The sequence below is a fragment of the Bos grunniens genome, chromosome 4 (genome assembly GCF_055505025.1).
Source record: "Bos grunniens cultivar Pamir isolate PY7600 chromosome 4, Bosgru_T2T1.0, whole genome shotgun sequence".
Lineage (NCBI taxonomy): Eukaryota > Metazoa > Chordata > Mammalia > Artiodactyla > Bovidae > Bos > Bos grunniens.
This window is the reverse complement of record NC_141168.1, coordinates 76,691,485-76,704,456: the sequence shown is the minus strand read 5'-3', so window position 1 is coordinate 76,704,456 and position 12,972 is coordinate 76,691,485. Positions and strand designations below refer to the sequence as shown.

The following is a 12,972-nucleotide window of genomic DNA, read 5'->3' as shown; positions in this document are numbered from 1 at the left end:
GTGATCTCTAACAGGAAAACGGATAGATCTGAAATTATTATTTATTTATGTTGCCCTCTATATAGACACATTAAGAAACAATTTGTCTCTCATTCTCTTAAAGAGACAAAAATATATGTTTGTTTTTGTTTTTTTTTAAAAACTGAGTGAGTGTGGCCGAGTAAATGTGGGGGTTGGGCTGGGGATCTCAGGGAGGGAGACGGTGCCTGTGGACCCTCCTTTTCTTGGCGGGGGCCGGGCGCGCAGTCCTGATCTGCATAAGGTACAGATGAGGGATGGGCTCTGGCCCCCTCGGAGTCATGTCTTCAGTAACAGAGGCCACAAGTCTACTGGTTCTATCCTCAAGCGCTGGGACACAGAGGGAAAAAAAGATGGGGGTGGGGGCGGAGAAAAAAAAAGAAAAAGAGAAAGGAAAAAAGAAAAAGGAAGAAAAAAAGAAAAAAAAAATCACAGTAGCTGTTGAGATGTGTGCTAGCTTGATGAACTTGTGCTGAATATGGAAATACTCTTCCAGGCCAAGGAAATCTCAAAGAAAATGATCACCTTAACAAGGTAATTTTAAAGTTGCAGCACATTTGAATTTCCTCAGGTATCTCCAGTCTAAAAGCCCAAAAGGAGAATAACATCAATAGCAATAATTCAGATTCCACTGACTCGTCCCCACTGTTTCACAAACAGACTTCATATTTGTTTCTAGGAAGTCCCAGGGTGTGTTTGAGAAGTGCCCTAACAATTCTGTGAAGCTTTCCTGTGGTCTCCATCAAAAGGCAGTGCGGCTTCTGCCCAGCCAGGGGCTTCGGCAAAACCTGCTCACCAGTCAGGTGAGCCTCAGTGGTGGATACACTATAGGCTTGCGCCGAAGTTCCCACTGCATATGGAAAACGTGTCATTTCTGTATAATTGCAGCTCTAGCTCTAGATAATCAACCTATGCGCTTATTTTTAAGTTGAGGCTTATTTTTATTTTAGAAAAACCTCTTTGATTAGTAATGACAGGAAATATATGAATATTATATTTTGAATTAAGCATTTGAATTCACCCACTCCTTCAGTGTATATTTATTGAGCACTAGTATGTGTTCTACATGCTAGGGATAAATGATAAACTAAGCTCCTGCCCTCATGGAAAGTTAACATTGAGTTCATGATGCCAGCTCATTTCTGCAAATATAACATCTTGATTTCCATCAAGTTTTCTGAGATTCTGATTTAAAGAGTTTCTACCTTCAGTAGCACAAATCATTTGAGTGGGAGAGGGGCCAGTTATGTGTTTTCTCTTTTATAACTGAAGGAGCTGTAAAAAGAGGAGGAGAGGTATGAGGGTAAAAATAAAAAATGTTGCAGTTTTGCTGGATTTCAGATTGGGTCTCTCTGTTTGATTGATGCCCTTTACACTCCATGCAGCTTCTTGCCTAGACCTTCCCCAGGACGGGACAACTTAAACACTATAGACTAATTTGGACTTCCCTGATAGCTCAGTTGGTAAAGAGTCCGCCAGCAATGCAGGAGGACCCAGTTTGATTCTTGGGTCAAGAAGATACCCTGGAGAAGGGAAAGGTTACCCACTCCTGTATTCTGGCCAAGAGAATTCCAGGGACTGTATAGTCCATGGGGTTGCAGAATCGCACGACTGAGCGACTTTCACTTCCATAATTTACTTTCTAATGCATTTTATGGCATTTGGAAGCCCTCCAGTGGCCATATACTGTACTTGAAAAAAAATTTTTTTGCTATTCTGAAGTATTTAGGTGTGAAGTGTACTCATGTTTCCAGCTTCCCAGGTGACACAGTTGGTAAAGAATCTGCCTGCCATGCAGGAGACTCAAGAGATGTAGGCTTGATCCTTGGGTTGGGAAGATCCCCTGGAGTAGGAAATGGCAACCCACTTTAGTATTCTTGCCTGGGAAATTCCATGGATAGAGGAGCCAGGCGGGCTATAGTCCATGGGGTCACAAAGAGTCAGACAGGGCATGACTGAGCATGCATGCACTGTACTCATGCTTGCAACTTACTTTGAAATGTATCAAAAAATAAGATGGATTAATGTATGATAGAGAGATGTATAGATGGTTAGATGTGTGGTAAAACAAATACAACTGTTAATTTTAGAGTTCCAGTGACAGGTATAATTTGGTCACTGGATAGGTCATGGTATAGTTTCTTTCAACTTCTGTTTTACATTTATGTAATAAAATATTGAATAAAAATCTCTTTGCCAGACTCTGAAGATTTATACCTATTGCTTCATATTATAGAATTAAAATTTTGTGAAGATAATATTTAAATTCCTTTTCAATAAAATTGTCATTAATGTATGTGGATTAATTTTTCTTAACATGGATTAATTTTTAAATGTTTAAAAAACACTAGGAGGAGGGTAATTGGAGGAAGCTGGTCAAATGGTACAAGTTTTCAGTTATAAATATGTACAAGGATGTAATGTATAATATGGTGACTGTAGCTAACACTGCTGTGTGACATGGAAAAGTTATTGGGAGAGTAAATCCTAAGCTCTCGTCACAAGGGAAAAAACTTTTTTTTTCTTTTCTTTTTATCGCATCTACAAGATAATAGATGTTAACTGAACCTATCGTGGTAATCATTTCACAATATATGTAAATCAAGCCATCATACTGTATGCCTGAGCCTTGTACAGCAATTTGGTTATTTCTCAGTAAAACTGGCAGGGAAGGCACTTCTTTGTTTTTTTTAGAAAGTTTATACAATGTTAATGTGAAATTGCTATATGATTTTTTTCTTTTAAAAAGGCTTATCTTCCTAGGATATCTATTTTACATACTCAGGCAATTGTTAACAAGCTTAACTAAATTCACTCTTTTAAAAAAGTGAGCGGCAACTGCTTGACAATTGCTGAAAATATTTTTTCTTAGTGGAGCTATATTAGTCAGGATTCAAAGCAGAGAACAAAATCCACTCTGGTAATTTAAGCCAAAAGGGATGTATTACATGGTCTTATCACAGATGGTTGGCAGGGTTGAAGAAACAGCCAGTGGATTGAGCTTCAGGAGTAACTCACAAATCCACGCTAAAGAATTGAGGTGTCAAAGGACTGTTGATCAGGCCATGCTCAGGAGGTTACCTACTGAATGGAGAAGACACCCCTACAACCACTGTTTCAACAGCCACGTGTCTTTCACTATAACACACCCTGTCATGAAGGTGCCTCACAACCTGACCCTCCACAACTCAGTTCACTATACACAACTGCCTATAGTTGATGGAATTCAAATCACATCAGTAACTCTAGCTGCAAGGCAGTTTGAGAAATACATTTTTAGCTTTCTAGATACTAAAGCCCAGGAAGGCATATTAATAGGAGGAAGGCATATTCAGAGGAGGATGGCATTATATGAAACATTGAACATTTTTGATGAATAAATCAGCCTGACAGCACTCATTAATCAGTATTACCACTGAGACTACTAGACACTATGACTGGGTATAATGAGTAGATGACAGCGTGTACGAGGCATTCTTGCCCCGAACATCAAACCTGAATCTGAGAAGCTCACTAGATCCAGCTATCAAGTTCACAAGAATTAGAAGCATAGAGGCACATGTTCTGAAACACCACAGGGATGCAGTTAGCAAAATCGTGTGGGAAACTATATAGGAAAAGTGACACAATTCAACAAATAAATGGCAAGGGGAAAAAAAGGGAGGGGAACCTAAAATTAAGAAATTTAAAAGATGGATCAAATAAATGCAGTGTGTGAATATTGTATGTATCTTCATTCAAACAAAACAATTGTCAAAAACATTTTATGAGACTCTCAGGGAAATTTGAACATGTAAACTTGGAAAACTAATCATATTAATAATTATTTTTAATTTTTTAGATTTGATAATATTGTGGTTATGTCAACAGCCATTTTATTCACTTACACAGTAAGATCTTTGCTTTTTCATTTGATTATATGTTGTTTCTTTCATAATTTATGGCTTTGTGTTTTATACTAAGAAGAAACTATATTATGCTAGGCGTTTATGTATATTAAATAATTTAATCCTTGTAGCAGTCCTTTGGTAAAAGGAAATTATAGTGTTCATTAAGGGAAACACACCTATTATAGCCTTTCTGGATGTGGATGAAAACAAATGTCTATTTTAAAGTACACTTGTCAATAGTATGTTTAGGAAGGAACAAGGAGGCAGAGTCAGGGAAGGAACACTATTAGCATTTTAGCTAATTAATGGGTAAGGCACATTATCAGATGTCTCCATTCAAGAGAATGGATTTGTTAGATTCCATAAAATAAATATTAGATTCAGTGGTCAAAGTATTTTCAGATTGTTCCCTTGGCCCTGAAACTATAAGAGGGCATGAAACTACTGTCTCATTTTAAAGATGGAGACAAACCTGAAACATCATCCCAGCAGGGTGATAGAAGGGTGAGTAGCACATTGAGAGTCTTAATATTATCAGCCAAGGAGATTGACACCTGGACCACCAGTGACTCTAAAACTAGTTGGCTGCAATATTGAGTTTGCAGTTTTCTGTTAATGGGCTTATACCATGCATTCTGAAACTTTCTTAAAGGCAAAAAAACTCTTGGATCCCTTCAAACCTCAACTCTACCCAACAAAATCATATTCTTATCACTCTCACTAGGGAGAATTTAAATTTAATTTAAATATTCTCCTGTAGGGGTAGAACAATAATGGAAAAAAGTTTCAGAAACACTGGCTTAGACCAAAAGGCTTTATTCAGAATACAGTAATTTTTTTAAAGTATAGTTGATTTAAAAAGTTTCATGTACATAGCACAGTGATTCAGTTGTATATATATATATATACACACACACATATATATAATGGAAAATAATATATATAGGAAAATACATATATAATGGGAAATAATCCAAAAAGTATACATCTATGTACAGGTACATGTATATTCTTTTTCAGATTATTTTCCATTATTGGTTATTACAAGACACTGAATATAGTTCTTTCTGCTGTATAGTAGATCCTTGTTGTTTATCTATTTATATATCATACTGTGTTTCAGTTCAGTTCAGTTCAGTCGCTCAGTTGTGTCTGACTCTTTGCGACCCCATGAATCATAGCACGCCAGGCCTCCCTGTCCATCACCAACTCCCGGAGATCACTCAAACTCATGTCCATCGAGTCGGTGATGCCATCCATCCATCTCATCCTCTGTCGTCCCCTTCTCCTCCTGCCCCCAATCCCTCCCAGCATCAGAGTCTTTTCCAATGAGTCAACTCTTCGCATGAGGTGGCCAAAGTATTGGAGTTTCAGCTTTAGAATCAGTCCTTCCAAAGAACACCTAGGGCTGATCTCCTTTAGAATGGACTGGTTGGATCTCCTTGCAGACCAAGGGACTCTCAGGAGTCTTCCCCAACACCACAGTTCAACAGCATCAATTCTTCAGTGCTCAGCTTTCTTCACAGTCCAACTCTCACATCCATACATGACTACTGGAAAAACCATAGCCTTGACTAGACAGACCTTTGTTGGCAAAGTAATGTCTCTGCTTTTGAATATGCTATCTAGGTTGGTCAATAACTTTTCTTCCAAGGAGTAAGCATCTTTTAATTTCATGGCTGCAGTCACTATCTGCAGTGATTTTGGAGCCCAAAAAAATAAAGTCAGACACTGTTTCCACTCTATTTGCCATGAAGTGATGGGACCAGATGCCATGATCTTTGTTTTCTGAATATTGAGCTTTAAGCCAACTTTTTCACTCTCCTCTTTCACTTTCATTTAATCCCAAATTCCTAATTATCCATCCACCACTTTCCCTTTTGATAATTGTAAGTTTATTTTCTATGTCTGAGTCCATTTCTGTTTTATAAATAACTTCATTTGCATCATTTTTTAGATTCTGCATGTAAGTGATGTCATATACATGTCTTTGTCTGACTTCACTTAGGAGGGTAATCTCTACATCTATCCATGTTGCTGCAAATGACATTATTTCATTCTTTTTTGTAGCTGAGTAATATTCCATCGCAGAATACAGTGATTTTTAAATCATGGTTTCATGTTCTTAGAAATGGATATCATTACATTTAATTAATTTTAAAAGCAAATACTCAAGCACATATAGGTGTTTTTTCCCTAGATTCCAAGTGACTTATGAAATCAAAGTACTACCTTGTCTTCCTAAAAATGATTCACCAAAATTGTGGCTTCTCTGCCTAATGGAAAATTAGTATTAATTGATTAAAAGAATGACCGGATAGCTCCTTGAAGGAACTGCAGCCCCATTTGACTTGGGTTGTCTGTCAGTGAGCTTATCTATCAGTGAAACTAGTAGTAAATGCTAGTTTCCACTAAACTTTGTGCTTCATAAACAGTCTAAAATTTGTTGGTGGGTTGACTGTTTAGTGTCCTCTGCTTCTAGATTTTGTCCCCTGAAAGTGAAACTCACCCAGTCATGTCCAACTCTTTGTAACCCCATGGACTATTCAGTCCATGGAATTCTCCAGGCCAGAATACTGAGTGGTAACCTTTCCCTTCTCCAAGGGATCTTCCCAACCCAGGGAGCGAACCCAGATCTCCTGCACAGTAGGCAGATTCTTTACCAGCTGAGCTACCAGGGAATCCCCGATTTTGACCGCTACTCTTGCTTATTTATATGAAATTGCTGTGGAATAGTCTAACTTGAACTGAAAATAAGAGATTGCTATTCTTTACCCTGAAACTGACAGTGCCTTGAGGCAATATCAGAAATGTCACCTCTACTTGTCTCTAAAGTTTATATTACAGTAACTGAGTCTGGAAAAGATGCCCTCTTCACCCTGACTGAATGCCACCTCTATTCAGATAATATCATTACAATGAATGTTTTCAGATATACACTGTAATCAGAAAAGTGGGTTGGGCACTCAAGAAAATTGCAAGTTACTATGGAAGATATATTTTATGAACAACTAAAGTGATGTAGGAGGAACTTCCCTGGTGGTGTGGTATTTAGGATTTGGTGCTTCTACTGCAGGGGGCATAGGTTTGATCCCTGGGCAGGAAACTAAGATCCCACATCCTGCAGAGTGTGGCCACAGAATTTAAAAAAAGAAATTTTTTTTAAAGTGATGTTAAAAAATTGCTTAGAATTCTAGAACTAAAGAAACATGATGGGAGGAGCAATTGATTCTGCTGGAAGTCTAGAGAGTAATATTAACATATTGAGAATTTGGAAGGCTTTGTGGGAAAAGTACTACTGGTGGACTTTGAAAGGTACGTGATTCCACTTATACATTTGAAGAAGGTTCTGTGTAGTGTGTTGCTGTTGGATGGAGCCAAATGAGCAAAACACAGAGAAAAATTCCAAGGTATATTTAGGCACTGTTTTCTATAGCTATAGGGTGGAGGGGGCCATGGTGGTGGACAAAAGCTGGAAATACTGGAGACACATCATGGACCTCAAATGACATGCAACAGCCTCCTTGCTCTCATGGTTACTTCCCTGGGAAGAATTACTTACACGGAGCTGTTACTTGAATACATAATACCATCTAACTCCATTTCTGCTTTCTACCCTTCCCCCTTCATCCCTCAGAGAGCAAAATTTCCCTGCATTGTAACCTTGGACAACTTACATAACTTCTCTCTGTACCCTGATTTCCTCATTTATAAATGGATATAAAGATAGTGCCTTCTTATTGAGTGACAGCAATATATGGACATAGTAACACAGAGTGTTTGTTACATAAATAATGTATATAGTTTTACTTAGTAGAAAGTCTCAATTGTTCTGAAGCATATAAGGAAAGGGTTTCAGCTCTGTCTGGATCTCTGCTAACTTGCAACCTTGAACTTAAGACCTTTCACATTACAGATTATTTATGTGTATCATTATAGCCTTAAAGAATGTAATTGCTAAAAGAACTACTGGTGTGCCCTTTTATTTTAGAGCTCAGAGAAATGCTTTTCCAGCCCTTGGAGCTGCTTACAGTTTCATTATGGGTACATTTCTAATTATGTAAGGCATTATTTAAGATTTTGGAAAGTCCTTGGCTTTTAGCTGCAGCCTTTTGACATTTTCAGTTCATTACCAACTCTATATTATAAAAAGGAAAAGAACACATAGGGATATTTTATACCTTTATGAAAAGTGGAAAAGTGATAGTAATTAGGAAAAAAAGTAGAATCTACATTAAATATTTTGAGATTTAACTTATGCATTTTTTGTTCCCCATTTTTGTTTTGGTTACATACTACATAATAAACTTTATGGTAAAATATAATGTCTTTAAAACATCACTTTGTTTCTCACGGTCCTGGTGATTAGGAAGTCCTTCTAGATGCTCCTCCATATGGTGTCAGCTGTATTAGCTCTCCATATAGTTTCTCATCATTCTCTTATTGTTCAGTGTTTTAGCCTGAGTGTCTATACATGCCATCAGGACCCCAAGAGATTGAAGTAGCCTGCCCTCTCAAGGTCTAGATAAGGAGTCAGCCGAGAAAACACATCTGCTGCATTTTATAGGTCAAAGCAAAGCACAAGTCCAGCCCAGATACTCGGGGTGGGAAAACAAACTTCACCTTGATGGGAGGAGCTGGAAATATCGTGGCCGTGATTTCCAACCTGCCACAGTATCTGACCAAGTTAACTATAAAGTTAAAATTGACCAAGTTGGTAAAACTCCAGATTGTGAATTCTGTCCCATACTTTTGCCCTAGAATTACTCTACTGCAGGAAACGATATAAACAGAGACACCAAGAAAAAGCAGGCAAATGGACTTCATCTGGTTTTAACTTTTTTTCCCCCCTTTTTGGGATCTTAGCTCCAGGATGCCCCCTGCCATGGGAGCTCAAGTCTTAACCACTGGACCACGATCAGTTTTCAAGCCATGTAAAGTCTATTAGTGACGTTTGACTTAAGAAACTAATCCCTTTTCTAGTCAACTAACATATCCACGTTTCTTGCCTGCTAGAGCCTACACTCCTAGCTTCTCTGAAAACTAGGGCATATAGTAGTGTCAGTAGTTAAATGCAAGGGCTTTGTAATAGGAGCTAGGCTTAAATCCTGGCTTTGCTACTTTTTGTGACTTTGAGTCTGTGTTCCCCAGATTAACAGGAATGTCCATTCAGCAAGGTTTTTGTGAAGATTAAGAAAGGTAATGTATTCAGAGACTAGCAGGTCTGGCACTTGGTAAGCATTCTGCAAGGTTAATAATTTTTATTAATAGGCCTGAGTCTGCATGAACGTGTATTGATGCCTGAAGATTTGCTTACGGGGGGGGTGGGCACTTGGCTTTAGGGACTTTACACTCTGAAACAGTGAAGCCACCCCAAGAAGCTTTGGGGTGTACCTTTCTGAATTTTGAGTGCCTTTCCTAAGTCTTTTTTTTTTCAGCGGGGGTGGGGCGGGGAAGTTTTCCTATAAATTTCCTTTGCTTGCTTTGCTTGCCCCCTTCTGGCAGAATGGGGAAGAGTTCAATGATGAACACCCCTGCAACCACTGAAACTGCTAAAAGCTATTAAGGTTAAAGAATCCAACTTTCAAAAACCTTTAGCCCTAAATTCAAGTGAATTCACATGAAAGCAAAGTCTAAATGTACAATCTCTACATATAGATTTTTGTTTTTATCTGTTACATGGATATTGATATTGATAGATGAAATAATATGAAAATGGACAACTCATTTTAAGTTGAAAAAATGTTGAGACTATTTTGTTCTTCTAAATAGTAATAGTAAATTTCCTATAAACTTCATTTTACATTTTTGACAACAAAATGTTTATCATATATAATTTTAATTAAAAAAAGTTTTCCTAGGGAATTCCCTGGCAGTCCACTAGTTATGCCTCAGTACTTTCACTGTGTGACCAGGGTTCAATGCCTGGTCAGGGAACTAACATCTTGGAAGCCAAATGGTGCAGTGCCAGTAAAAAAATTAAAAATAACAAAAAAAGATTTTCTAATGTTAACCTCAGCTAATCACTATATCCTTCAAACTACACAACATATGTAGTATCCTCAGGTTGGTGTTTAAAAGTGTTTGTATAGAAGCTGCATGAAAATGTTTTTGTGTACTTATTTCAAATACAAAGAGAAAACTAAATACTTTGATTTTTATATTTAATACAGTAAATTCTTTCTCACATTTTATTTTAGAAGTATTGAAAATGACAAGTTTACATACAAGTAGATAAAGACAAAATTTTAAAACCACAATATTTTAAAACATCACAGATATATTGCATGTTTGTATACTTAAATGTTCTGGCTGAAATGCTGGCAAGAGATTTAAGTCACAACTGCTATTACATTAAATCATGATTTTAGTACATAAGGCATTTTATCTCTAAAAAATGAAAAGTGGCTGGAATCTTTGGAATTCTCTTCCCCCACTAACTCAACAAAGCCCAGATTTGTTGTAGTTTAGAACACTGAGACACATCTTGAGCTACTCAAGCATAGCTGCTTTTTCACTAGTTAAATTGTTCGTGATCTAATTGGTCATTTGCCTATCATATAAGACTTGTGCACCTTAAAGACAGATAGCAGGGAAAACAGACTGCAGCAAATCTGTTAAGAAAATAGTTTGTATTAAAAACTAGAGCTACTTTTAGCTATTATTGAATGGATACATACAAAAACCTTTTTTCAATATCTAAAATAACATTACTGAAAGCAGGAAGGCTTCCCTGGTGGCTCAGTGGGTAAAGAAACCACCTGCAATGCATGAGATCCAGGTATGGTCCCTGGGTTGGGAAGACCCCCTGGAGAAGGGAATGGCAACCCGCTCCAGTATTCTTGCCTGGAGAATCCCATGGACAGAGGAGGGTGGTAGACTACAGTAGCCCATGGGGTCGCAGAGAGTTGAACACGAATAAGTGACTAACACATTTACTTTCACTTTCAAAACTGCAGGCAATTAGAGGAGGTATCTGTGTAAGAAAACAAAAACAGCAAAAATTTTTCCAAATCTAGCACAAGTGATTTAATTAAAATTGATTCTATATTTAAGATTAAACTAAAAGAGTGACTTCATGGATTGCAATCAAGACTACCAAATATGTACTTAAACAAAAATATCATAATCAGAACACATTTTAAGACTAAATATAGTCATTCTTCACTTGAATTTCTCTCAAACCTTCAGATTGCATTATTTTTATTGCTCCCCATCATGTTTAGCACAAAATTGTCTCTTTTTAGTTAACTAATTATGTGCCCATCAATAGACAAATGGATAAACATGTGGTGTATATATACAATGAAATATATGTTACCCAGCCCTGAAAAAGAATGAAATTTTGCCATTTGCAACCAAAAGAATGGAACTAGAGTGTATTATGCTAAATCAGACAAAGGAAGAGAGATACTGTACAATTTCACTTATATGTGGAACTTAAAAAACAGAACAAGTGAATCAAAAAAAAAAAAACAGAAACAGATTCATAGATGATAAAACTGGTTGTTGCGAGGGAAAAGGTGGGGAAATGAGTGAAATAGGTGATAAAGATTAAGAGGTACAAACTTCGAGTAGGCATGTAATGTACAACATAGGAAATAGAGTCACTACTGTAATAACTCTGTCTAGTTACAGATAGTGACTACAGTTACTATGGTGATAATTTTGTAACGTATAAAAATACTGGATCACTATGTGGTACACCTGAAGCTAACACTATAAGTCAATTATACTTCAATTTTAAAAAATGACACAGGCCATAGCATTAAGAAATGTTTTAAACAACTAAAAAATAAAGAATTTCATAGATTCAGCTATTTTAAGTGACCACAGGGGTTTAGGATATACAGTTATATAAATTTGCTCAGGCAAAAACATAACCACATGTCCTACGAGGCTGTTACCTGTGAGGAAGTCACTTAACTATTGTCTGAGCCTAGCTCACCACTCACATACAACTATGGCTTTATTGCTCTGTTTATTAATATAAGGAAAAAATATCCATACAGTGAAAAATACTACAGTAAAAAATACTATTTGTGAAAAATTGCTTCCAAAAGAAAGGTAACTGATAGTGTTACAATGCAAAAGGGAAGATTAAAAGTCTTTGTAGTATGAGCTACAAGGTAGAGGTTTCAGATAAAGCGGCAGGATGAATTTGGCAATAATTTATCTCAGATACAAATAAAATTATTATATGCTTTATATAAGAAATAAAAATGAATAAGAATTTTATGGACTGTCTAGGCACTATAAAAATCACTGGGAGAAAGCTAAAGACGGAAAAAGACAGAATTTAAAACATAAAGATAGGCAATGGAATAGAAAGAAAAAAATCCAGTAATTGACTAAGATCAATGAATATATAACTTATGCTGATAAGAGTATATATATTTAATGGAGAAAGGACATTAAATAGTGATTCATCAAGGAAAAAGAAATCTACCTCATACTCTATACAAAAATTAATTCTGCAGTTTTAGATAAAAACATAACATAAAATAAAAATATAAATAAAAAATTAAGCTTCTAGAAAACTGAAGAACATCTTCGTGATCTTGGGGTGGGCAAACATTTCTAAAAGAGAACAAAAAAGAATAATTATAAAATAAAACATTCATAAATTGGATTTAATTAAATTTAGGAACTCCTTTTATTAAAAATAAAAAAACACCATTAATAGAGTGAAAAGGCAAAGCCCAAGCAAACCCACAAGGACTAAAATGTGGAATATATAAATAATTCCAACAAATGAATATGAAAGACAAATAACTATGAGAAAAACAGGTACAGAGTTGTCAGATGATAGAATATGTGTGTACTCAGCTTTAGTAGATATGCCAAACAGTATCTTTTTGAGACTTGAACAGGTCCTTCACAAAAGTGAACAGCCATATGGTCCTAAGCACCTAAGAATGTACTCAACCTCATTAGTCAGGAGAGAAATACGTAACAATCAGAACAACCAATTTTGAAAACTGGCCGTATCTACAGAGCTGAATATATATGCATACTCTATAAAAACTGCACTCCTGAATTATATACCCAATAGATGCATATA

The 12,972-nt window shown here is 36.5% G+C and overlaps 1 non-coding gene across 1 annotated transcript; it reads left to right on the top strand.

The window, feature by feature from the left end:
- Positions 1–214: 214 nt before the first annotated feature.
- Positions 215–359, top strand: LOC147374412 (small nucleolar RNA SNORA57). Its single transcript, XR_015163303.1, has one exon. It is a non-coding gene; the product is annotated as a small nucleolar RNA SNORA57 (small nucleolar RNA).
- The last annotated feature ends 12,613 nt before the right edge of the window (positions 360–12,972 follow it).